General features: G+C 39.8%; 1 protein-coding gene across 4 annotated transcripts in view; it reads left to right on the forward strand.

Annotated features, from left to right (window-relative positions):
- Nucleotides 1–25946, forward strand: part of CTNND2 (catenin delta 2) — a 901368-nt gene that overhangs the window by 304732 nt on the left and 570690 nt on the right. Inside the window, exon 1 of one of the 4 annotated variants that reach the window (XM_032337747.1) lies at nt 1248–1558. The exons of the other annotated variants lie outside the window; for them this stretch is intronic. The gene's annotated coding sequence lies outside the window, so the exon portion shown is untranslated. Of the gene's footprint in view, nt 1–1247; nt 1559–25946 lie in introns of those variants that run through there. 4 annotated transcript variants of the gene reach the window in all.

The raw sequence follows: 25946 nt of genomic DNA on the forward strand, positions 1-25946 counted from the left end.
AGTTTTGGGAGAACAATGCCCCCAGGAGGTATGGATATTTGCCTATGTTGCACCCAACAGAAAATCTTATCAAATATGTACTGACAGAAAATACCAGCATCCGTGAGCCATCCTTGCAAACTGTGTTAAGGACAACATTGAGTCAATCAAGACTAAGATCAAAGTGCATGATTTAGGTCTAGACATACAACTATATTAAAAATGATTGGTGTATGGAGGGTGTGGGATCAGAGCTGCCCTTTATGAAAGTAAGAAGTTTAAATTTTTAATAAGAAGATTATGCTGTTTTAAAAATAATCAAAAACTAGTTTTTAAAAGTCACCTTCTTTAGCTCTTATTTGAGCTAACGCCAAAGATGATTCTTCTCAGATGAGGACTCCCAACATTTCCTTTCAACATCATCAAGAATGATCTTAACAATTATAGTTGTATATTGTTTTAGAATTGAAGAAAGTACTCCTTCAGTGGTTAACATCTTGTTAATATAGTACGTCATTACATTGGGGTGCTAAGTCTGTTTTAAATAAGTTACCCTAGATCATCTAATTATAAAATGTGGACCTATGGTCCATTGGACACACAGCTGATAAAAATGTCTTTAAAATACATAGAAATCGTGGCTAGAGTAGAATCAAGTGAAAGGCTCAAAGGAGTTTTTTGAGGTAGTGCAATGGCTGGGAGTGGGTGGGGGTGGATATTAGCATATGAAATTTAGCTTTAAAGTCAGCATCTGGACAAGTTCTCTTTCCTGTAAGCCTTCAGGTGTGCTAGAGTTTGCCATATTTTATATTTCTTTCGAGTTGCGATCTCCTTTCAAAAATAAATAATTTGAATAAACTTACGTTTTTCAAACTGTCCCTTTGAAAAAAAACTAGACCAGCTTTGAGTATGAACTCTAAGCAATCTCGAATCTATCTCTTTGCCTTTGAATTCACCAAGGAAACAAAGTCTAGATTCAGTCTGAGACTAATTTTATGATTCTATGGGGTTTTTTTTTTTCTGCTTTTTTTCCTCTCCCTTTTTTCCCCGCCTTAACGTTGTGGCACGGATAGCTAAGGATCCAGATACAGATTTAGGGCAAAGGAACGGAAAATCAGAAAACTAGAATTTGCTAAGCAGGCTAGTGGGAGGGTCCTTTTGTGATGAAATGTTGCATAAATAATGCCGATGGGGGTCTAAATTCACCGTTGCCATGGAGACCTTTGTGCCTGGCTGAACTCAATTCTTTTCTCTTCTAAGACCGCTACCACTAGGCTTGTGGTGTTTCTGATGTGTCTTGCTTTGCTTTCTCTGCAACTGTTTGGCGAGTGAAAGAAGAAATTAAACTATGATAATTTGGCATCCTGACTTTTTTGAGACCGGTCTTCCACTCCCTTCGTGATTTTTGAGCTTCTCTGGGGTTCCTTTCAGCTCCGGTTCGGGGAGGGAGGAACAGTTGGGGGGAGCGTCTGGAACCGCTGCCGGGAAGGAGGGGAAAGTCACCCTTCATCTTTGTGACTAGTCCACTTGTTGGCCTGGACCGCAGTCTCCAGTATTTAAGGACCACTGGTCGCCCCAGGTAAAAGAGAAACAAAGTGAAAATGGGACACATTTGTCTTTTCGATGCTTTCACTCTTGATGATGTTTGTGTGATGATTTGTAGCTAAAGTTTTAAGCAGTAGGTTGGGAGTTATGGGTGGAAAACCCCGGGGGGGACTTTGTTTCTGGTCTCAGGGTTGCCAGTCAGTTTTTTCAGTGTATTAATGTTGAAATCCTAAAAGCCAAGTGACCGAATTCAACAGGACGCTGTGGTAAGGATCCATGTGCCATTTCTCTCTTAGCCAAGCATTATAACTGCTTGGTAATTCTCTGTAGTAAAAGTTGGTGTGTCGTAGATACATCCTTTGGATTTCATGAAAGTTACAGTTAGCCATGTCAATAACTATTTGTAATTGAGAATTAAGTAATTAAAAGTTGACTTGGAAATTGTGGGCTGCTTCCCGCCACCCCCCCCCCCCCGACACACACACAATTAAATAGAGAACCTCACTCAGGAAGAAATTAGTTGTTGAAAGTAGTAAAGGCATAAACATCATCCAGCCAGTGTCACTGTGTAAAGTAAAAATTCAGTGTATTGGACAGCTAACTTGTTGCATTGCATTCCGTATCTTAACAGAGTACTTGGTTCTCAGTGATGAGCGTTGTATTAGAATTGGAATGCAATAATTGCATGTTTTGATCATTCTAAATGGTGTAAATGAGATGCACAAATCCCATAATTACAGAAAACCTTTACCATACAAGCGTTTCCAGATTGCTTTTATTCACATAACTCATTGAGAGAATCATTGACCCAAATTTACAAAGACTTCATAGATTTCACCTCTTTCGCCGCTTGAGTTTGGAAAATATTTGTGTACTCAACAGGATGAAAAAACAAATTGATTTCCAAAAGCTGGGGGATTTAACAGGTGGCAGTCTCTGGGAATTGTCTGTTAGATTGCTGTATATTTATGAGATAGGCGTACTCTGTAGCATTGTAAGTAAAATGGAATGAGGACTCGAAATCTTTAGGTTTTTATTTTTAGTGTTTTCAAATGGTTGGTAAGAGTGACAGAATGATTTCCAACTTAACTGTGACAATCACAAGATAGAATTTCTATTTGATTAATGTTATTTGAAATTTGAATGAATTTGTAGCTCAGATGCTGAGGGCAAATAATGACTAAGTTGACATGAAGAAATTTTTTATTTTTATCAGGTGCATGTTCTGGCACGTGTTTCAATATTTTAATTGACTTGCATAGGTATGAGTTATTTTAGAGAACCCGACAAAGACTTGAAGACTTGAAAATACTCTGGGAGCACCTCTTAGTCATTATTTCATTATTAATTATTTATTTAATTATTTCATTATTTAAAATGTTAAAATATAAAATTTTATTTTGATCATATTAAAGCTAAGAAATCTTTTCATTTTTAAGTGATGGAGGCAAAACTCAAGGGTATTCGCTGAGAAGAGATACTAAAGAAAACTTTGACCTTTGAAAATGTTTCCCATGCCTTGATCGTTATTTAGTAACACTGCCTACATGTAAAGGTAAATGGCCACGAAGCTTCACTTGGAGAATACAGTGTCTAGGCACTCACCCTTTGTGGAACTAATGTCATGGATTCAAGAGACATCAGATTGTCAAACCAGAGGGCACAGTATATGCGGGTGACCCAAATAGTTTTTAAACAAATAACAAGTTACCCAACTCCGTGGTGTGGTTGCCATTACTTCACATTGGTTAAACAGAAATATTTTATATGGGAAGAAAATTTAAACTATTTTTAAATTTGTTTTTTGATCCTGGTATTTATATGATGCGAATGCATCTGACAACTTAGTAAATCATTTCCTTCAGGGGCCATCCTAAACCATAAGCAGAGATCAAACAAAACGTGATTTTAAAGAAATATGCACTTTGAGGCTATTCAAAGGCCAAATTGCAAAATGTCTCCTGGACTATTTACTCATAAGTTTTATGCACACAATTGAGAAGAATAGTTTTAATTGTGAAAAAAAAAATATATATATATATATACACACACATTCCCAGACAATTCCAGGATTGGCCCAACTCAGGATTACATTGATAGATCACAAAATTACAGCTAATCCGTTTGACCAAAAGTTCCAGTTCAAATGGTTTAGGAACAAGGCTTTGTGTTTGTGTTTCTATGAGAAGCTTGTTAACATGTGAATTCTGAGTTAGAGCTCTTTTGTAATTCTTCTGTCTTGTCTTACCTTACTTTCAGCAAGTCCTTGTTGAGGCCCTCCCATATACTAAATACTGTATGCCACACACCAGAATGGAAAGAGGTATTCCCTGGAGTCCATGAACTGAAAAGTCTGGTCTGGGTACAGATGTGAGAACTCCTAACTATGATGAGTGGAACACCTGTTTTAGCAGAGTCATGGCCGAGGAGAGGGTGCCGCAGTGCCATGCGCTATACGGGGCCTTCAAATACGGCCATTAGTCCTGCCAGCCTGAGATGCAGAACGGTTAAGGGACGTGCACAATGTAACTGCTGAACAGTGACTATAAGGATAGTTTCTAAATAGCAGCTAGAGAATGTCTTTGAAAACATACATGCCATCATATAGAGTCCAGGTCAAAGCTACGCAGTCTCTGAAGCCCCCTGATGCAGTGCCCCACCACCCTGTCTCCCCCACATTTCCTAAGTCTTCCCTCTCATGCCCCTTCCTCAGCATAGCAGACACTTTGCTTTTCGTAGAACATGCTCCCGGCATGTGGCCTTTCATTTGGCATTTTTCTCTGCTGAAAACAGTGCAGCAGCCCCTCAGCCCTAATCCAGCCTAGATAGGCACACGCCCCCTCCCCTCTGTGTCCCTCCCACAGAGGTCACCTTGTCGATGAGTCCAGTCTTGATCACCGTATTGAAATGACCTCCCCATATTGCTTTTGTTTTTAAATTTTATTTATTTATTTGACTATTATAAGTAGGCAGAGAGGCAGGCAGAGAGAGAGGAGGAAGCAGACTCCCCACTGAGCAGAGAGCCCGATGCGGGGCTCAATCCCAGGACCCTGGGATCGTGACCTGAGCCTAAGGCAGGGGCTTAACGCACTGAGTCACCCAGCACCCCCCCCACCCCCGGCCCCGGCCGCATTGTTTTTCTCCAGCGCCTTTGCCACAGGCAGTGCTCTAAGTAATGCACTGGTCCATCTCATTCTATCTCCATTTTTCTGCCAGAATATAAACTTTACGAGGGCAGGGATTTTTGTCTGTTTTATTTTTTACTGAGGGATTTCCAGCCCCTACACCCATGCTTGCCTTATTTATGGAAGGGAAAAATGAAGAACTAAGTATAGATGTCTGGTGCCAAACAGTGTTCTACTATGTTGTTGTTTTTGCGGATTGTAAAAACAAAGTAGAAAATATTCTAATTTATCACTGGCAAGCCAATATTCTAACATAAGTGTGAGAGAAAGTGGTCAGATACAAGACTTGTGCTCATAATTGATTGTGTCCCAACACTCAGCCAAGTATCACAGAAGAGGCGTTGAGAATTTCCCTTCTATTCCGTGGTCAGTGGCATCAGATAGATTCGTAGTGAGAAAGCCCGGGGTGTCCCCGCCTCTAGCTGTGGAAACTTGACCGGTACCTTGTGCTTCAGTAGCCATCTGTTGCTTCCACTGTAAACTGTGTTGGCTTCTACTGTGGTGCTCCACTGTCTCTGAGGTTCTGTGATGTATCTGCATATTTTCCAAAGCATTTTGTAAGGAACACGCAAAGAATTACACACAATCTTTAAAATACAGTATCATCTATTTCTTTGTGCTCGTAATGTTCATCAAGATGAGAAAAGAGACACTGTGACCTGGATTATTTATGTGCTCATATTCAGTCAGCAGTTCTGTTAAATGAAGTTCTGCTCAAAAGTCAGAATGCATTTTGAGGATCCTGAGAATTACCAATCCATAGAAATTACATCCATGGCGGAGTCTCATGCTGTGGCCATACGTGACGTTGGCTCACCTGGAGCGCATCACAACGGTGAGCACAGGTTTGCCTGTTGTGCCGCTAGTCACCCGCCTCTACCCTGTCACGTTGTTCTTACCTTTGACAAGTTTAATTAAACTTAGCACTTAGAGTTTTAAAAATAAACTTCACAAGCTCTAAGAATTTAATAAACATTACAGTGCGGCTAATTGCACAGTAACCTTCTCCAGCGTGCAAATATTTTTTTTTTAAATATGAGAGTTACTTCCTCGAGGAATGAACGTGTTGAGTTCCTCTGTGGCTTCCAATACTACTGACTCATTTTTAAAGATGAAAAACTAATCATAAGCATTGGTCAGTTGTCTCCTTATTTCTGTATGAAGCAAAGAGATGGTTGTTGGAACCTTTGTGTTTCCTTAGGTCTCAGCTGCTGGTAGCATGTAAGGGTAATAGTTGGCTTCCTGGGCCTCCCATGAGGGTAATTCCAAATAGGATTTTTTGCTGCATGGCTTCCACATCATTCACACATTCCTTCTTTGTGAATTTCAGCTTCAGCTCATTTCATGCCGGCGTGCTCTTCTGAACCAGCTTCTGGTAATTTCCGTCAACGTTTAAATAGAGTTTCTGTGAGAGAGACTATATTCAGTGTTGAAACGGAAGAGCAGTTAAATGTGGGTGTTAAGGTTGGGGCTCAGCTGCACCCGCCTGATCACACAGCACTTCCGCCAGAAAACAGAAACCATAAATATGGAGGGGAAGATGACAAAGGTTTATAGAGGGACACTTTGAGTGAGCTGTGGGGCTGTGGCTACATGCATAGGCCCAGGGGTTGTTGGGCCGTTTTGTTGTTGGCCCTCATGCTGCTGCGGACTGGACATTAGTTTGTGGACTCTGGCATATTCTGGCTTCTACTTGGCAGATATAGTGTATAAATACTGCCAAATGCCATACATTTCCCTTGTAGGGACTTACCTAATTTCTAGGCATATGACCTTAAATAAGAACTTTGAATTCTTTTGCTTAAAAATGTGTAAACCTGGGGCACCTGGGTAGTTCCGTCAGTTAAACATCCGACTCTTGATTTCAGCTTAGGTCATAATCTCAGGGTCGGGGGATCTAGCCCTACACAGGACTTCACTAGGACTTCACGCTCACTAGGGAGTCTGCTTGAGATTCCCTCTCTTTGTCTCTCTTCCCCTCCCCCTGCTCACGAACTATCTCTCTCCAATAAATAAATATTTTTAAAAAATGAAAATAAAAATGTATAAACCTAGGACACCTGGTAGCTCAGTTGGTTGAGGTCTGACTCTTCGTTTCAGTTCAGATCATGCTCTCAGGGTCCTAAGATCAAGGCCACATTGAGCTCCACACTCGGTGGGAAGTCTGCTTGAGGATTCTCTCCCTCTGTCCCTCCTCTGCCCCTCCCCTAACTCATGCGCACGTTCTCTTTCTCAAATAAATAAATAAATCTTAAAAAATAAAAAATAAATATTTTACACCTGGGCCTTTTATTTGTTATTGCTCTGAAGTAATCACTGATAGACTTACTGAACGCAGCTAGAATCTGCTTAAAACATCTCATTCAATCCTCACAAAACCCTTATGTGGAAGATATTGTCCCTGGACTATAGATGAGAAACATTAAGAGGAGTAATTATTTCATCACGTGGTATGTCTGAGATCACAGAAGAAAACTGTGCAAGACTTTGAGTCCGTATCTGCTTAACTCCGTAGCTCTCTCCCCTTTATCCTCCATCCAATGGCATTGTTGAGGTTAAACATTTCACTTAGATTCCGTGTTGATTTTTGCCTTTTTGTAGAGCCCCCATCCCTGCATGGCATCCCTCTCCTTGGGTTTCTCTGCTGGTCGCCTCTCGCCTGGTGCTCCGGGCTCTTCTCCCTGTTACTGTCCACAGATGGACCTGCTCAGCAGCGCGCTCATGCAGAATCCTGCAGGGCCTGGAGCTCAGGGATTGGGAATGGTGTGCTAGGAGTACCTTTCTCTGAATCAGCTCGAGCACGGATTGTACAGGCAGCTTCTTGACCCAGAATCTCAGAGGCTGGGCTGCACATGTGCAATTCTAAGAGGGCCCCTAGAGGACTGCTGGATGGACCCAGGGGTATTTGAGAACCCCCTGTCTGATCTTACAGATGCAAAAACTGGCTGTGAGTGAGGAGGGTGGGAAGACAAGTTCGAGGTGGAGCCGAGCGTTCCCTGCCCAGAATTGGGGGGGGGCAGGATAGAGATTGGGGGAGTCCCAGCTGCCACAGCGGAAACTCGTGGGTTCAAAGTAATAAGAGATTGAAGGGGTCAGTGGTATCTGGTTGATCATAATCTCATATTTTTCCAGTCCTACTCTCTGCCATGCTGTATTTGTTCATGCGCAGGAGGGAGAGAGAGAGAGCGAGACACAGAGACCGAGGCAGACGGAGGGGAAAGGACTCTACACCCGATCTGGCGATATCCCCTCCTTTCCTCAGTTTCCTTCTCCCCTCACTGCTCTCATCTGCAACCATTGTGTGGCGTGGCTGATTGTGCACCCTTGTGACCCCATGCGATAAGCCCGCAGATGCTGATATGTCTAGAGCATCTCCTAAGGCGGTTTTAAATTAAATGGCATAACATAGTTATTATATAGCACTATTGACTGAGCCTCTCCTACTTGCCAGTCCCTGTCCTCAACGCTAGGAATGAGGAACCACAAGACCACTGCCTCTGTGGTGCTGCCCTTCCGGGGGCCAGGTCCCAGAGGACCAACTGCTGTTACTCTTACTCCCCCTCCCTTCAAAAGAACTACAGGGTGGGAGTGGAGTTCCTTATGGTGACCTAGAGGCTCTGCCCAACCCAGTGAGACCCGACAAGTTTGTCCTGGGCAGTGCTCCGTGAGAACTTTCTCTTTACTCTCATTCTTAAAAGGAAGCCAGGTCAACAAGTTTATTACCATCCTTGTCTATAGGGGATGTTGATGCCTTGGGGTGACTTTGAGAATATGTGCTTTCAGTGGAGACAGAATTCATAGTGTATCTAACCAGGTATGAAACAGGCCTCTTAGCTATGGGGTAGCAGGAAAAAATATGGGCCTGGGGGCCAGAGGCTGAGATTTATATGCTGACCCCCGTGTGCTCCAATCGTAGGACTCTAAGAAAATGTGGGCATACTAGGTGCATAACTTTCTCTCCATCAGAAGAGTGACCCTCATCACCTTGGCACAGGTGCACTGGGATGTCATTCACGAAGCAGAACTTCATATGGTAACTTCTTCCTCCGTCCATGAAACACCATTTCACCAGCTCAGGATGATCAGTGGCTACTCCTGGGCTATAAGCATTTTGTTATTTTTGGTAATGTGTTATTCATCTTAGAACAATGTGGATGTTCGCGGCTTTTGAAGGCAGAATTCTAAAGGGGTTTCAAGTGAGGAGGTGTTACCCTAAGCCATGCAGCTGATGGTCAGAAAGTCCAGGCCTGGCGCTGCTGCGCTGTGCATGGTGGGGTCACGGAAAGTCGGTCAGCCTGAGTGTGCTGCCAAAGATGGTGGTAGGTGAGGCCACCTCCCAACTCTTCTTTTTCTGTTGTTGCTTTTGATTTTTGGTTTGTTTGTGTGTTTACTTCTTTATTGGGATATATTTTGAGAAAGAGCTATTGAGTGGAATCAGCTCCAACTCTGGTATTAATTTTATTTCATTTTCTTTCCTTTCCCTGGTGTGTTCTGGAAGGGCTGTGAAGCTGCTATCTCTACTTACTTAATCCCTCTGCACCTGAGTTTCCTTACCTGCAAAATTAGAGTCTTCAGCTCTGTGATCCCTTCCAAATGAATAGGATTTTATTATCTCTCCTGTAGGGGCTTCCTGGTGCCGAGGTAGGGGTACAACTTTTAGCTGGGGAGCAAAGATTAACTAAGATGGGCTCTCATCCCGGTCCCTGGACGAGCCTGTGTGTGTGTCTCTCACCCAGGGACCTTCAGCCTTTGCTAATTCACTCCTCTAATCGGTTACACTTTCGAGCAAGAACATCCATTGTATGTCTGTTTATTTGTACGTGATGTAAATGTACGACTGTATAAAAATTCATGTGTTACAAAATACAATAAAAATATCATAGAGGTGAGAGAGGTGACAACAAGAGTTTAAAATATAAGTTCACACCTGTACTTCTCCTACCCCAGGGAATTGCCTTGTGCACCCCGCTTCAGAGCAGTGTTGCTATGACTGAGCTGCACGGCTCAGCAGTGTCAGGAAGTTAACAATCATTCAGATTCAGAAGCTGAGATATGAGAAATAGGAGTGTTTGTTCCAGCTCAGCCGTCTGTCCTTGTAGGACCCTCCTGTCTTGATTATAACCAGATTTGAGATCGTTGATAAAGATGATCATGCAGTCACGAATGATTGTTCCTAATTTGTAAATGAGCACGTAATTACCTCCAGGCATTCTGCACCTAGGGGGCCAATGAGACAATGTCGAGATCATAGTGCGTTGCATCTAGGTACTAGAAGACTATCCAAGGCTTATGTTGATCTTTGTATGCCAGCAACTTGTACCAGGCATGTATGCACTTATATATCCCTTTGGATTCACTGTTTAGTTGATAGTTATCAACAGGAAGGGAGACTGGTGGGAAAGCACTGAGCTATGTACTTTCTTTTCAAAGCTGTAATCAAAGAATTGGGCTGGGCTGATGTCTTCAGAGCAAGCTTATAGAATTTGTAGGTTTTCGAGGCTAATAAAATATGCATACATTTTGTACAGAATTAGATTTCAAGAAAAGTCTAAGATCCTGAAAAAATATGAGATAAAACAAAAAGTTGAAAATTTGAAGACATGTCTACCCTTGTCTGTGGGCTCAAAGGTATCAAACGCAGAGATCTAACATGTATGGAAGTCTGGTTTTGTAGCAGTTTAGGATAAAAGCACTAAAGGCTTAGTTTAATTCAAATTTCAAATCAGGAAACTATTTGGCAAAGTTATGAAGGCTAATTTAATCTTAGGTTATATTAATGGGCAGTCACTGTAATTTGTAAATAAACACATAAGACAGAATGGGAGTAGGAAAAAGAAGGAGAACATTGTTTTTCTAGGAAAATAATGGCCCAAGTTTATCAAAATGGGAAGGTTCTCCATGCTGCCTTTAGTAGGATATAATTCATTTTTCTTAACTAAATTCAAGTTCTGCAGTATTTATTAAATATGCATGTCTTGTTGACTATTTTATTTCTGTCTGGACTACTGCTTTTCCCACTTGAATAGCCAGGGAAAAGTGTTTGGGAGAAAACGGACCTAATACGTGCCCAACAGCTGCCGGAATCCTAGCGGCTTGCTGCCTGGTTCAGCAGCCAGGAACGCTGGTATTCATTAGCTCTGCCCTCTCCATCAGGTAAAAACTGCACCTGATGGAAATTACAGTCCCCAGTTTCAGGGGACACAAAGATAATTTGGCTGTTCCTAAAAAGGCATAAACAAAATATTGGCTAAGCACAGACAGATGTTAAGGTTATACTCTGTACATGAATTCATGTACTTGAATTCACTTTAATGGAGTTGAGCTTATGGTGTAAGATCTTGCAGCTCATTATAACTAAGTTGTTATGGGCTGCTAATTTGCTAGAAGCTGCTGTATCATGAGCTAGCCCAACTGCCTTGATGGGTCTCCTGGTAGTTAATATGGATTAAATGTGAATCTTTTATTTTTTCCCCTGTGGTCTCACATAATGATATTAGCTTGTCTACAGTGTGACAAATTCAGTGTACCAGGAGCATCTGGTACACTATTCTTTATGACTGAAAATAAGCTTGCAAACTTCATCATGCACATCCATTAAGACACTTCCCCATATTGGGGAGATATGGAAGGGTGATGACCATGGAAGGGATTTATTGGCGACAGTTCATTTTGCTTCATTGTATAAGAACTACCTCAACAGTGATACATTCATCAATGCTATGTTCCTGCAAGTTCTTGCTTGATTTTCAGGATGCAAATATGGATATATTCCTGGTTAGACTGAACTTAATTTATTCCCAGCAGAGGAATTTCAAAAAAGAAATAAAAGGAGAAGAAACTGAATTTCCAGAGCTTGAAGATAGGTCTGAATTCAGTCTTTTGAAGTTGATCCAGAAATGGACCACACTGAAATGTTCAGGACATGAAGCTACTTAAGTAAAGAGGATATTTTTTTAATTGAAGGCATGGTATTATAAGAAATGAGAAGTAGATTCAGATCCTGTCATGTGCCATTTGGATTGCAAGAAGTTAATATAAAAATGTTTTGCATATGTCACTACCTTTGCAGTGAAAAAATGTAAAACAAGAGTTGACCTACAGATGCATATTCTGTAACTTAACCAAGAACAGGGCAGACCACTGGGCTAGTTCTCACTGTTGTTATTATCTCTGCTTTGGCACTACCTGAGCAGTCTTGAATTATTCACTTAACCTCTCTGATTGCTAGTTGCCTCTTTGCACAAAAGGATTATATTTCATATCCTATATTCTTCCCTGGGCCATTTGAAGAGAAAATAATTACAGTAACAATACAGCTGTTATTATACAAAGAGTAAAATTGGTACACTATTAGAGTACAATTGTAATAATAACTCCCTCTTACCTGATACCAGCCCTCTGGTAACCTCAGGCCCCTCAATCAGCAGTAGATGTGGCATTAGCAATTAAAAACCACTCTGGAGGCAATGAGGAACAGGAACTCTGAAAGGTACATGCACACACACACACACACACACACACACACACTAAATCACGGGAAAGAGATGTCAACAGTATAAATGAAGCGGAAGAGAAATGAGACTGTTTCTTTGGTTGTAGGAGCCAATAGCTGTGTGTGTCCACAGTGCCAGAGGACTTTCCTGTGTCCACCTGATTACGAAGAAGCTCTGTAGTAGACGGGAATTTAGGGACAGGCAAACTATCATCCTAGTAGGACGATGTCCTTGTGATGTCGCATAGGATCCATGTTAACTAAAGACCTTCACATGTTAAAAAACAAAACAAAACAAACAAAAAAACCACCCAGTTAGAAGATATTATTTTCTTATCAAAAGAATTCAGTAACATTTCAGAGGGTTTCTTAGTTGCAGTATGGAAAGAGATGAAGCGGTGCATCACATTTAATGAATGAGGAAAATCAGGATCATTGTTGAGTATCAACCTGTTACTGAAGTCAAAACTTCCAACGTAATTTGCTTAGTATTCTATCTGGTCCTACATTCCAATCAAACTGTACTCTAATTACTCCCTGAAGCACTTACACACACAGTCAATATTTGTCTAATTCTGTGCTTTAAATCATGCTGTTTCTTCCATTTGTAATGCTTTTCCTCTATTCACATGGTCAAATAGTAACCTCTCATTTCCCACCCCAGGTGCCACCTTGTGCATGGATCATTATCCTTGAATTCCTTCTCCCCACTCTCTCCCATCTTCCCTAATTGGATGTTGCCCTTGAAATTCATTCATATCCGTCTCATCACAATTTAGCATTTTACTTTGTATTCTACTTAGTGCTACACAGATGTCAACTCCTTTACTAGACTTAAATCTATCAACAAGATCTCTATCAGGGGTCTCCAGAGTGACAAAAGCAAGAGGGTATATAGAGCTATTTAGAAAGAGATTTATTATGGGGTCAGAATACGGATCTTGGAAGTCCTACAACCTAGAAGTTTCGTGCTCCACGAGAGCCGATGTAATTGCAGTCCAAACTCAAATATCTGAGAATGAGGGGAGTCCATGGTGTAAGCTCTGGTCCAAGTCCAAAGGTCTAGACAATCAAGAGTGCCAGTGACTGGGGGCAAGAGAAGATGGATGTCCCAGCTTCCACAGAGAGAAAAAATTTGCCCTTCCTCCACCTTTTGTTCTGTTCAAGCTCTCAATTGATGGAGTGATGCCCACAGCATTGATAAGAGTGATCGTCTTAACCTACTAACATTCAAATGCCAAAGTCCTCCAGAAATACTTTTACAGACATCCCAAGAAATGATGTTTACCAGTGACCTGGGTATCTCTTAGCCCAGTCTGGTTGACACATAAAGTTAACTGTCACAGGATCCACACCTGAACCAGTTTTGTACCCATGTCTTTTCCTCTCTCTGTCATCCAGCACCTTGCACAACACTTTGCCCATTAATATCAGCTGCCCTACTGTTACTTTATTCATTCATTCTGTAAACACTTATTTGGCACCCACTCTGTGGGTGGTATTAGAAATCTGGTTGAAAAATGGTAGCACTGTTTTTGCCTTGGAATTCAACATCATAAAAATAGTAACTCCAAAATAATTGAGACCTATGGTTTGTGGGCAGGCAAGCAAGTATTGATGGCTCCATCCCCATCTATGGTTGGTGTTAGTGAGAAGGCAGTTTTCCTCTTGCATTTCATTTATATACCATAGAAATCTGATATTGTGGTACGAAGAGATATTAAGCAGCACTGTCACCATACTATTTGGGACCAACTTGTATTTCTAGGGATCTAATGAGAGAACTTGATGGAACATTGGTGCCACTGAAGAGACTTAAGACATCTCCTTGTCCTGAAATACTGATAGACACTCAACTCAAAGAGCTACCAGTAAACTTCACTAGAGAATTTTATGTTAGGAAGATGGTAAATCATGGGAAAACCCATTATTCTACCATGGAAATGTTACAGCGTAACAATATATGAAAATGGCAATTTTATAATTGAGGGTTTTTTTATGTAAATTTTTTAGTTTGGCAAGAGAACTTTTGGGGGCTAAGCCAATAGAAAGCAAGAATCTACTGAAGCTTTTTGCAAAATCAGAGTGTGCTCTTTCCTGCTCTGAAAAGTGCTACTTTCTTTTCTTGGTGGCCAAACAAAAGTAATAATATCTTTGAACATGTAAGTAATTTGGTGGTAATTAGCATATACATGTTGTTTAATTGTAACTAAACACTAGTAAAGTTTGGAAGAAAATCTGTTGAGAAGATTCAGTTTTTGTTAATTATTTTAAATCATGTCTGTAATTTCAAATTACTAATACTGTAATAACTTGCAAAAGCCTGTGTCTCTATAAACCAAAAAAATATGACCACCAATCAGATTATTTCAACACATTCAATTCAATATCAAGGCTTAATAGAGATATCATGATGCTTGTGGCAATAAATATTTCCTTTACTGTTATAGACTGTTAAGCCATTGAAAGGTTAGATGTTAATAACTATTAATTTTTATTCTTAGGAAATTAAGAGTCACTGCAATTTTCTAAGTACTTTAATAAGAGAATCACATGTGTTAATTTTTTTAAGGATGACTTTTGGCTACGTTATGGAGAACAGACTGAAAGCAGTTATGAACAGGGGCAGACACTCTAATTAGGAAAATGTGTTCAGGTCTCCAGGCAAGAGGTACTGGTGGTTAGAATTGGAGTGGTAACCATGGAGGGTAATGGACAGATTGGAGAATAGACTTGGTGGTTACAACTCCACACTCAATTCCAGTATGGGTTTTCCTCCCACACTAAGCAATCATCTATCACTACCTGACTGTCTTTAAATTATGACACTTTCTACCCAGAGACAGCAGCGTATCCCACAGGCTAACTACTCAGTCCTCCAAGATTGCCCCTCCCTCTGCCTCACCCATTTCAGATGCCAGGGCCAAGTCCTGGTTGTCACCTGTACTTCTAATGAATTGACCAACTATAGATTGGGTTCAGTTATTTTCCTACAGATGCTTGCAGAACTCAAAGAAGCATTTTACTTACTGTATTACTGCTTGATTATTAAAAGGACATGGCTAGCAAACAGAGCAGGGCAAAGTGTGGGGAAAGAGGGTCAAGAGCTTCGTGTTCTCTTTGAGTGCATCATTCTCCCGAAATTTCCACATGTTCACCAACCTGGAAGCTCTTTGAACCCCATCATTTGGGTTTTTATGGAGACTTCATTACCTAGGCACAATTGATCAGCTCATTGACCATTGATGATTAAACACAATATCCAGCCCCTCTTCCCTTTCTAGAGGCTCCAGAGTTTGGGGCTGAAAATTCCTACCCTCCAGTTACATTGTTGGTTCTCCTGGCAACCAACTCCCATTTTCTGGTGTGGTTCAAAATTTGAATTTTCATTAACATAAAAAAAAAGACACGATGTCATTCTTACCCCTTAGGACATGTAAGAGTTTGAGGAACTCTGTGAAAGTAGGTTTTCACTTTCACAGAAATGGGGTTGAAAAATTAATATATGTATTTCTTATTATAAATTATAATATCACAGTGGTGTTTAATGATTTATTGTGTATGGCTGGAGAGGACTAAGTGCAGAATCATAAACACATTTGGGGATTAGGTAACTTGGGTAAATGAGAGCACTGTTGACTGAGTTAGGAAAACAACAGGGTGTGAACAGGTTTGCAGATTGTCTGTAATGTCAGTTTGGGACATGAACCTCTGGGTTTTCCAGAGTGGATGTCAGTGGCCATTTGTATGTACACCATTATTGGTTATTGAAGCTGTGGAGATTGATGAGATTATTTAGAAAAAGTCTAAGAAAGTAGAAATCTTTAAAAATCCCAATGAAAGAGTAGCTTAAAAGAATAGGAGACATCAATATTGAGTAAGGGCAGCCAGAGAGGTGGGGAGGAAGGCAGGAGAAGAGTGTATTGAAAACCATAAGAAGAAGTTGTTTCAGGAAGAAAGGAGAAGCCAACGAAGTAAAATACTAACAGTAGGTCACTTAAAATACTGCTGGTGTGTGATAATGAGCTCATAAAGAATTATTCCCCTAGAATGAATGTCTAGCTGTTTAACTTCCACAAAAGCATGGATTGAGAAAGGATAAATACTGGCCCTTTGTCAATCAAACATTTCTGTCCTAAATAGAATTATTGTAATAAATCTTTTTCTATACTTCAGTTAGTTATACAAAAGATATATAATATGAGAGAGAGAGAGTGAATGTACAAGCACAACTCATGGAAAAATATAGAAATTTAGCATTGGAAATACCACAAAATCACTTAAACTCATCTTTTACATTTTGTCAGACACCTGAGTGAGTTGGCTCTATGTCCATACACTTGCTCATATTGACCCAAACTGTATTTTTTGAGGTCATGTATTACATCATTCATCCATCAATCCATTCATCATTTATTGAATGTACTATATATTAGGTGAGAGGAAGGTGATCACATAAAGGCATGACCCCTGCCATCAAGACATTTATGTTCCAAGAGAGAACTCAAACAGGTAATTAAGTGAATTCAGTAAAGCATTGCTGTGCAATGAGAGTGGTGGTCGGTTCTTGTCGTGTGTCAGGAGTGAGCTTGAGGCCAAGAATGTACTCATACAGAACAGATGGTAATTAAGTAAACGTTGAGATTCAACACCATAAAACTGAAAGTCAAAAGCACTTTTCCCAAACTTAAGAACAGGGGAAGAGTGGGGAGGAGGAAATGGATATTTGGAGCAGTGGGCCCAGAATGAGCACATGCAAAAATCCATTGGAGGAAATGCAAGTCACTGATCTTGGCAGAGTCTAGAGTTTTAGTACTTCTCTTTCACCCTTAAATACATACTGGAAGGCTGCTTTTGTCACTGTGTTGTAAACATAGGCAAGGACGTTTGAGCATAACTTTCCCCATCCCCATTGGCCTCACTGGGTGTTTTGGAGTTTCACATTGGCTCTCTTCAAGTTAAGGATTATTATTAGAAGGATATATTTCAGTTTAGTGTGCATGTGAACAGTACAATGAGTATAATTCTTCCAGTGGTTGGACATAATAATTCCAATATTTTATTTCTACAAAAGCAAGGAAAACTAAAAAGAGAGAGCATAAAATGGTAAGCTACAATCATTCCTCATTAAGGAAGTTTCTGTTATTCCTGATTCTATAGCCTCCAATAAAGCAATGAGCCTGAATAATGCTAGATTTTTGAGGCAATGGAGTTCTGAACAGTTAGAGCTAGCCTTTGAGTTCTACTCCCATCTAATCTTTGGGGAAGCTACTTAATATCTTTAAGGTTGAGATGTCTCAGACAATGAAGTATTTTACTGGATCAGTGTGAGGAATGAAAAATTAACGCATGTAAAGCACTTAAGGGAATATGATACATGGTAGGTAAATACTTAAAATATTGGATGTTGTTTTATGTGCTACTATCATACATAGGATGGTCATTCCCAAGCAGATATGGGCATTACAATCACTAGTAGAAACTTTTTAAGATGTATGGGTCAGGACCTCATTACCTATAAATTTTTATTCTGTAGCTCTGGGTTCTGTACTGGGCATTTAAAAAGTGCTAAAGGTGCCTGGGTAGCTCACTTGGTCGGTTGAGTTTCCAACTCTTAATTTTGGTTCAGAACATGATCTCAGGGTCATGAGATGGAGCCCCACGTTGGGCTCCATGCTGAGTGTGGAGCCTACTTAAGATTCTCTCTCTCCCCTCTCTGCCCTCCCCTACCCCTGCTCATAAGAGCATGTTCTCTCTCTCTCTCTCTCTCTCTCTCTTAAAAAAAAAAATCTAGAGATTATCAGGATATAGTTAAGAGTCCATAATAGTATCGCTAATTTTTTTTATGAAACCCAGTGAATTTTTACATCATTTTAAACTACCAAGAACTATGGCCTTCTTTATTTCATGGAGTCCTGTCATGTAGAAGAATTAAGTAAACTGCGATAAACATGCTTTATTTGGATAACAAAGCATTTGGTAAAATAACATGTTAGAACAAAGCCAATAGAATCCTACAGACTGAATGAGTTGGTCAGAAAGAGGTGTTTCTTTATATTTTTATTTTATTGAAACCATTCTGGAAAGGTGCCTATGATTCTGCTTCAGGGTGCTGATTCCTGTCATCTGCTGTCTTGCTAGATGACCCAGAATGACACTGTGGTTGTTTAAAACATTAATCTGTCAGTTCTGTAAACTTTCGCAGACAGTTCTTTGCCATAGTTTTCAACTCATCAGTGAGGTCTACACAGCCTTACAGTTGACATTGATTTGTTCCATTCCATCCTGACATCATGGCTTTGTTCCTTCCAGATTTGTTGGACACTTTGCTGTGAGCTTCCTATCATTAGCCTGTCATTTGTGCCACCTTCCCTTCGATTTGGCTTCAGAACGTGTCTCAAGGGGATGAAATTAACATTGCCAGGAGTGTGTGGCTATGAAGTCAACTCACTCATGTGGAATGGGATTTAAAGGTGGTGTGGGACAAAAGGTCACCTAGGATTATCTGACGGCACACATTCTTGATGGATGCAGAGATGCGGGGCACTAGGAAGCAAAAAGTCATCTCCACAGTGGAAAACTGGTCTTTCATCCTTTTTGAAAAAGGACTCCAGCCAGAAGACAGAAAAGTACAGTCCTGGAAATTACTGCATCCTAGAGCCTGAAGAGAGAGCGGTGATCTTCCCTTCTCTCATTTTATAGAGAGCTAGAACGATTGTGTTGGCATTGGTGCTTCTGAGAACCAGGTATTAGCACCTGGTTTGGGACACGGTCATGCTTGAGGGGAAGTAGGAAGACCAACTGGTACAACGTAAAACACTCTTGCTCAAGCCTTTCAGCAAATGGTTAGGTACAAAGGCCAAGGGCATTTTAGGTTCACTCTTACTCCTTTGCTCTGAGGTTTCTAATTTCTTTTAGAAAAATGAACTGACCTACAGGGAAAGAAGGTAAATTGAACTCTTTCTTAATATCTGCTCCCTCACCAAAATGGCAATGAGAGTTTTTAAAAGGGATAACACCACCAACTTAGAGAATGGATAAATACAGAATGATATGTCACCATGTTTGCATGGCCATCAACTCAGAATTACTTCATGTACCCTTGGAGAAAGCAACAAGTACTTCTAATTAAACTATAGCATACTATCCAATGTAAGTCATATCAGTTTAAGAGAGAGTAAACCCAGAGGTATTAAAGCATGAAAAATCTTTAACTGCTAAAATAGGGTACATAGACAGGGTGGTAAATAATTTATCATATCTAAGAAAATAAGTCCTAAGCAGTAGAGAAGAAAAGAGCATAAACCAATTTATAAGGAAAGTCTTGCAGATGTTTGTGGGAGTGGGCATATGGGGCATAAAGTCTAGCTTGCAAACAGGAGATTGTTTGCAAATCTGTTTAAATATCAATCAGCCCCTAAATTATGACCCTATCATACACAGCTAGACAGATTGTTCCCACCCAACACTGGCAAAGACTAGAGGTGAATTATCTGAAGATGATGAAATTAGAGTCTCTTAACTCAGAGGTACAAGGAATAGCATTAAAGTGGGTATTGGAAGTTGGTAGGGGGAGTAAGTGAAATTTTACTTACTAAATTTTGAGGTTCTCCCTTTCACCTTGCCCCCAGCCTCTACCCATACACGGTTTTCAGAATAGGGGCAAACACATGTTCAAACTCAAAGCTGGAGCTTGAGAGAGCCTCTTCTGGAGTTCTGCATGGAAGAATCATGCAGCGCTTTTCCTAGAAGAGCACAGCTTACCAGCTCTACTCACCAAGAGTCTGATCAGCTCTCTGAATTCCCACTCAAATAGAAGTAGCCCACTGGAGACCTTGATATGTTCGAAAGCCTATAACATGAAAGACAGAGTCTAAAATAAACTGAAAATCCTCACAAAACAGGAACTATGCAAAGAGAAGAAAACATAACATTAATATCACAGAGAGAGAAAAAAAGTTGATTTCACATAAAATAAATACTGGATGATAATGGAAAGGACTATTCAGAGAACAGAAAAGTAGGTTTTAGAAATTTAAAGTATAATTACATGAACGAACCAACCACTTGTTAGAGACTTATATGATTAAATTGAGGATCCTTTTCAGAAATTAAAAGTGAATCATAAAAGAAATGGGCAGCTAAAAGAGAAAAACTTTAAATAAGAAGCCTACGCGACTGATATAGATCTTACATCTGAAGAGTTTAAAAAAAAGAAAGAATTTTTTAAGAAGGGATAAAAACATGAAAAAGTTTTCAGTAGTATTACGGAATAGCCTAGAACTGAATAATGTAAGTTTCTGGATTGAAAGTTCCCACTAACGGTTCTGAAGATGTCTAAAAATAGATTTATATCAAGACATATCACAATAAAATTTTAGAACACTAGGGACTAAGAAAAGATACACGTTTTCTGGGGAGGAATGAAAGCAGATTTCACACAAAAAGATAAAAATTCAGAATGTTTCACACTTTTCAACAGCAACACCTGGAAGACAGGAGATAATGAAGCACTAGCTCAAAACTCTAATGGAAAATTATTTCCAACCTAGAATTCTCTTCTTCTGTATCCAGCCTTAGAACCAAGTTTGAGAGTAGAATTAAAATTTATCAGATATGCAAGGTCTCAAAAAACGGCCTCCCACTCTCTTTCTCTCTAGAAAGGCATTTTTCTACCCAAAAAGGAAATAAAGTAGGAAAATGAAGAAAGCAGCAGATCTAGAAAGAGGAAACCCATGTAAGAGAAGGACGAAGGAAATCTCCAGGATGGAGATAAAGAGAGGGTCCACGACGATAGCTGGGTAAAACGGCCTGACCAGAGCAGATTGGAAGACACCAGAATAGATTTCTTCAATAGAAGGAACTGGTACATTATTTCTTGTGTTTGATTTATTGGGAGAAGTTTATATATCTCAAGGGAAGTTTTGGTTTTGATTCATGACAAGTACATAGGCAGCAGAACAAACAACAGTAACAAAAAAGACAAGCCACTCATTTAGAGAAAACAAAATGTATATTTATGTTAAAAAAAAGTCATCGTATGAACCGTGCACATTGTGATATTGTTCTACCAAACATCAAAGTCTAGTTGGATGGGGAACACAGAGAAGTGTCTACACACGATGGCGGAGGGGGAAATAAAGTGAAATCCTCATCTTCCACTATGGGAAATTAATCGATGATGCCTATAACTGAAAGCTTAAGAAATAATATTGGAAAATTAATAGAGATATGGTTATACAAATCAGAAAAAGGAGTTAAATGTGCTTGACTCTGAAGAAGAAACTTGACAAATATTTTACCCATTTCTATTTGTATATATACAGATTGATTTGAAAACAGCAATGACAATTACTTTCCTTATACAGATAGAAATACAGCAGCCATTAGATTCTCTTTCTGTATATAATTTTTATATTTTTATATCACATATTCATTTGTGTATTATATAATATATGTGATATGTATAATTATATATAATTATGTATAATTATATATAATATATAAATTATATATTTTATATGTGTATAAAATCAAAGACGAACTGACTAGAAAGAAAAAAAAGGCAAAACAAAGTTTAAGCAAAAGAAATATCACCTAGATAAACCTTTAACAGCTCTTTCAACTAAGGATTGCACATTTTTATTACAATCAATGAGCCTACTGAATTCTAAGAATAACATATGATGGAGACATTTTATAGAACTGCTGATTTTTTTGAAGTCCTATGGAAGTTTTCTCAGATTCATTTATGATCATGAAATACCTATTTTGAGAAAAATTATTTTGTGACAAGCAGTTTGGCTGTTTCATTCCAGGAAGCTTGAAACCAGAATCTTGGGTCATTTATTCATCACTTACCTAGTTCCAACTGTATATCAGGCATTTTGCTAACAGATAAAATGATGACATCGGACCTAGTCTCTTGCTTAAGAAACTCACAGTCTAGGAAGGACATAGACCCTTGAAGAGAACATTGTAATGGAATACAAAAATTGCAAGAACAAAAATGTAAACTGATTATCATTGGATCACAGGTAATAGCCTTAGACACTCCTGAGAAGTAGAGATGACAGCAGCTGGCCATTAAAGGAAGGTAGACCTGTTGCTCATTAGTAGGTTTTTTATTCTCATCTAGGTTAACCTAACAGGCCTTCTTTGAGACCTCATTTAAGAGAACCCCGGAGGGGCACCTGGGTGGCTCACTGGGTTAAGCCTCTGCTTTTGGCTCAGGTCATAATCTCAGGGTCCTGGGATTGAGGCCCACATTGGGCACTCTGCTCAGTGCAGGGCCTGCTTCCCCCTCTCTTTCTGCCTGCCTCTCTGCCTACTTGTGATCTCTCTCTCTCTGTCAAATAAATAAATAAAATCTTTAAAAAAGAGAGCAAGAGAGAGAGAACCCTGGGGCCTTCACTAACATGGTCAGACCTTCCAAATGCCATTGCATTTCTTCTCCTCGCCTGCCACCATTCTGTTGCACACACGAGACTGCCCAGCACCGCCATTTTGTGTCTGAGTAGGTGCTGGTCCCCTAGTTTTTACCTCTACAGGAGATGAGGTTGACAAAAGTTTTGATGCCCGAGACTGTGTTTCAGGACATGTGCTGAGTCCACATTCCCATGACATGGGGTTGGTATAGTCAGTTTGAATCTTAAGTCACTGGATTCTAGCAGTCAGATCTACTCTGTAGAAAATGTCTTCCACTGCCTAGAAGCTCATCTGTCTTCTCCACACCCCACATCCGTCCAGTTTCTTTTCCATCTTCTCGTATTTGTGAAATTGTGGCAAATCCATACTTACTGAATTCATTATTCAGTCTAAAACTTTTCCACTTTCTCAAACCCAGCTTGTATAGTCCCCACTGGTGCGATTTCACAATGTTAAGTAAATTATTTATTGATGGAATTAATAAAACTGTATGTTTTCTGATTTCAGTTTTCACACTGAGTTAGCTAAGCCCCCTCAAGAGTCTTTATATGCTTTTATCCTTTTAAAAACACTTAATAAACTACATTTAATTAAGCTGAATTAATTATTAATTGTTAATTTAGGCTCTTTAGGAAAAAGTTATGAAACTATATGATAATTTTTCTTAAAATCCTTGTGTGTTATGTGACTCAATGATGTGCTATTCTAGGAGTGAATATCCTTAGATTTGGCTCTTAGTAAATTTTAATGAACTTTGGTATCATTTATCTGTTACTTTTATAAAACTTTTTCTCTAAAACAAGATAATTTCCACATAGTGGGGAGATTTATTTTCTCTCTCACTACTTTGCTTTTTCTTCCAACTTCCCTTACCAAAGGATGTCTTCTTAATCCACACCCTATTGTTAATTCCCATGAAGTCCCAATTTCTCTGAACAGTTTCTGCATCACATTTTGGGGCACAATTTTATTTATGCATAATTGATATAAAATAAACTGTCTATTTTTAATAGACACAATTTGATGAGTTTGAACATATGCATGCACCCATGATATCACCACAATGAAGGTAATAAACATATCCATCCTCTCCAAAAGTTTAGGACACTTTTATTTATTTATTCATTCTTTGGTGATAAGAACATTTAATGTGAGATATACCATCTTAACAAATTTTTAAGCACACCACATTGTATTGTTAATTGTAGGCACCATGTTGCCTGGCCGATCCCTAGAACTTGTTTGCCTTGTATAACTGAAACTTTATACCCACTGAACAACTTTCTCTTTCCCCCACTCCCAAGCCCCCGGCCACCACCGTTCTCTCTTCTGCTTGACTCTTTCACACACTTCAGATAAATGGAGTCTTGTGCCTTTTCTCCTCTGCACCTGACATCTTTGAGTTGGTAAAATGTTTTTCCAGGTCTATCCATGTTGAAGTGGATGGTGCAAATTCCTTCTTTTCTGAGGGTAAATAATATTCCATTGTAAGGGTCTATCTACCATGTTTTCGTTATGCAGCTGTCTGTTGTACATTTGAACGGCAGCATGTGTTGGCTATTGTGAATACTGCTGCAGAAGGGGCGCCTGGTGGCTCAGTCGGGTAAGTGTCTGATTCTTCATTTCAGTTCCGGTCATAATCTCAGGGTTGTGAGATCGAGTCCCACGTTGGGCTCTGCACTGGGTGTGGCACCTGCTTGGCATTCTCTCTCCCTCTCTCTCTCCCTCCTCTTCCTGAGCCTCACCCTCCCCTCCCTCTTCCTCTTTAAAACAAAAGGAAACTAGTGCTGCAGTGAACACAAGTGCAGATATTTCTTCTAGATCCCAGTTTTAGTTCTTGCGGGTATACACCCAGGAGTGGGATTCCGGGATCACATGGTAATTCTATTATTACTATTTTAAGGAACCTCCTCACTGTTTTCCATAGTGACCGCACCAGTTTGCATTCATACCAACAGCGTGTAGGCATTTGATTTCTCTACATCCTTGTCAGTACTTGTTATCTTTTGTTTCCTTTGAGAACAGCCACTCTAACAGGTGTGATGGGGATATATCTCATTATGGTTTTGATTTGTATTTCCTTGATTAGTGATATTGAGCATCTTTTTACATACGTGTTGGCCACTTGTATGTCTTGTTAGGAGAAATGTCAATTCAAGTACTTTGTCCATTTTTTTTTTTGTACTGAGTTGTATGAGTTCCTTTTATATTCTGTAGGTTGCCTTTCCACTCTGATGGCTGTTTCCTCTGTTAGAAGAAAAGGAAGCTTTTTAGTTTGATGTAATCCCGCTTATCTATTTGTGCTTTTGTTTCCTGTGTTTCTGGTGTCTTCACTTCTTAGAGCTCCATTTACACCACCACTTCCGCACTGAAGCTTCCCAGGAGAAGACCATGCCGTGGTCATTGCCTTGCCATGATTCTCCTATTTATTTATTTATTTGTTTATTTATTTAAGCTTCTTTTGTTCCTTCTACACTCCATATCCAAAATTTCCAAAGACATTTCTTTACTCTCCTTTTTTTTTTGTTTTTTTTGTTTAAGATTTATTTGTTTATTTGAGAGCGAGAAAGAAAACACACATGCTGTTAGGGAGAGGGAGAGGGAGAGAACGTGTCAAGCAAACTCCACACTGAACGTGGCGTTGAGGTGGGCTTGATCTCACGACCCCAAGATCACCTGAGCTAAAACCACACTGGACACCCAACCAACTGTGCTGCCCAGGTGCCCCTTTCTTCACTCTTCTTATCTTTCCTTAAGTTCTCCCCTCCACTGACTTAATTTAGTAACACATATTCACTTGTAACTGGTATTACAAATTTCATGAAATTTATCCACATACTTTTATTTTTCCAGTTGATTTCTTGGGTACCTCTTGGCCTTATTAGCAACATTTGTCTCATGAATGTTCTACCTCAAAGTCTCTAAGAAACCCAGGGAATTATTCAATTCTGAGAGGTCAGTCTTCCCTCCAGACGTCAAACTGAGTCAGAACTGGAGAATGTCGTCTTTCCGCCTACACCACAGCTTCCGTAGCCACAGTGGAGCGGAAGCTCGATCATTGTTGTGATGATGCCCTAGGTGATTTTGTGGGTGCTGTTAGGCCACACACATCTCTGAGTTTGAGAACAGTTGCAGCTCTTCTACCTCCCAATTCTAAGGTCAGTTTCTGATTCCAAGCATAATAGGTCCTGAGAGTTCCCAACCTATGATATATTATGGTGAGAACAGCGCTCTCCATAAGCCTTTAGACCCTTGAGTTGGGCTAAAGTAGGAAACGACTATAATGTGAGCAAAAAAGCAGAAGGCATTTCAGATCC

The sequence above is a fragment of the Mustela erminea genome, chromosome 3 (genome assembly GCF_009829155.1).
Source record: "Mustela erminea isolate mMusErm1 chromosome 3, mMusErm1.Pri, whole genome shotgun sequence".
NCBI lineage: Eukaryota > Metazoa > Chordata > Mammalia > Carnivora > Mustelidae > Mustela > Mustela erminea.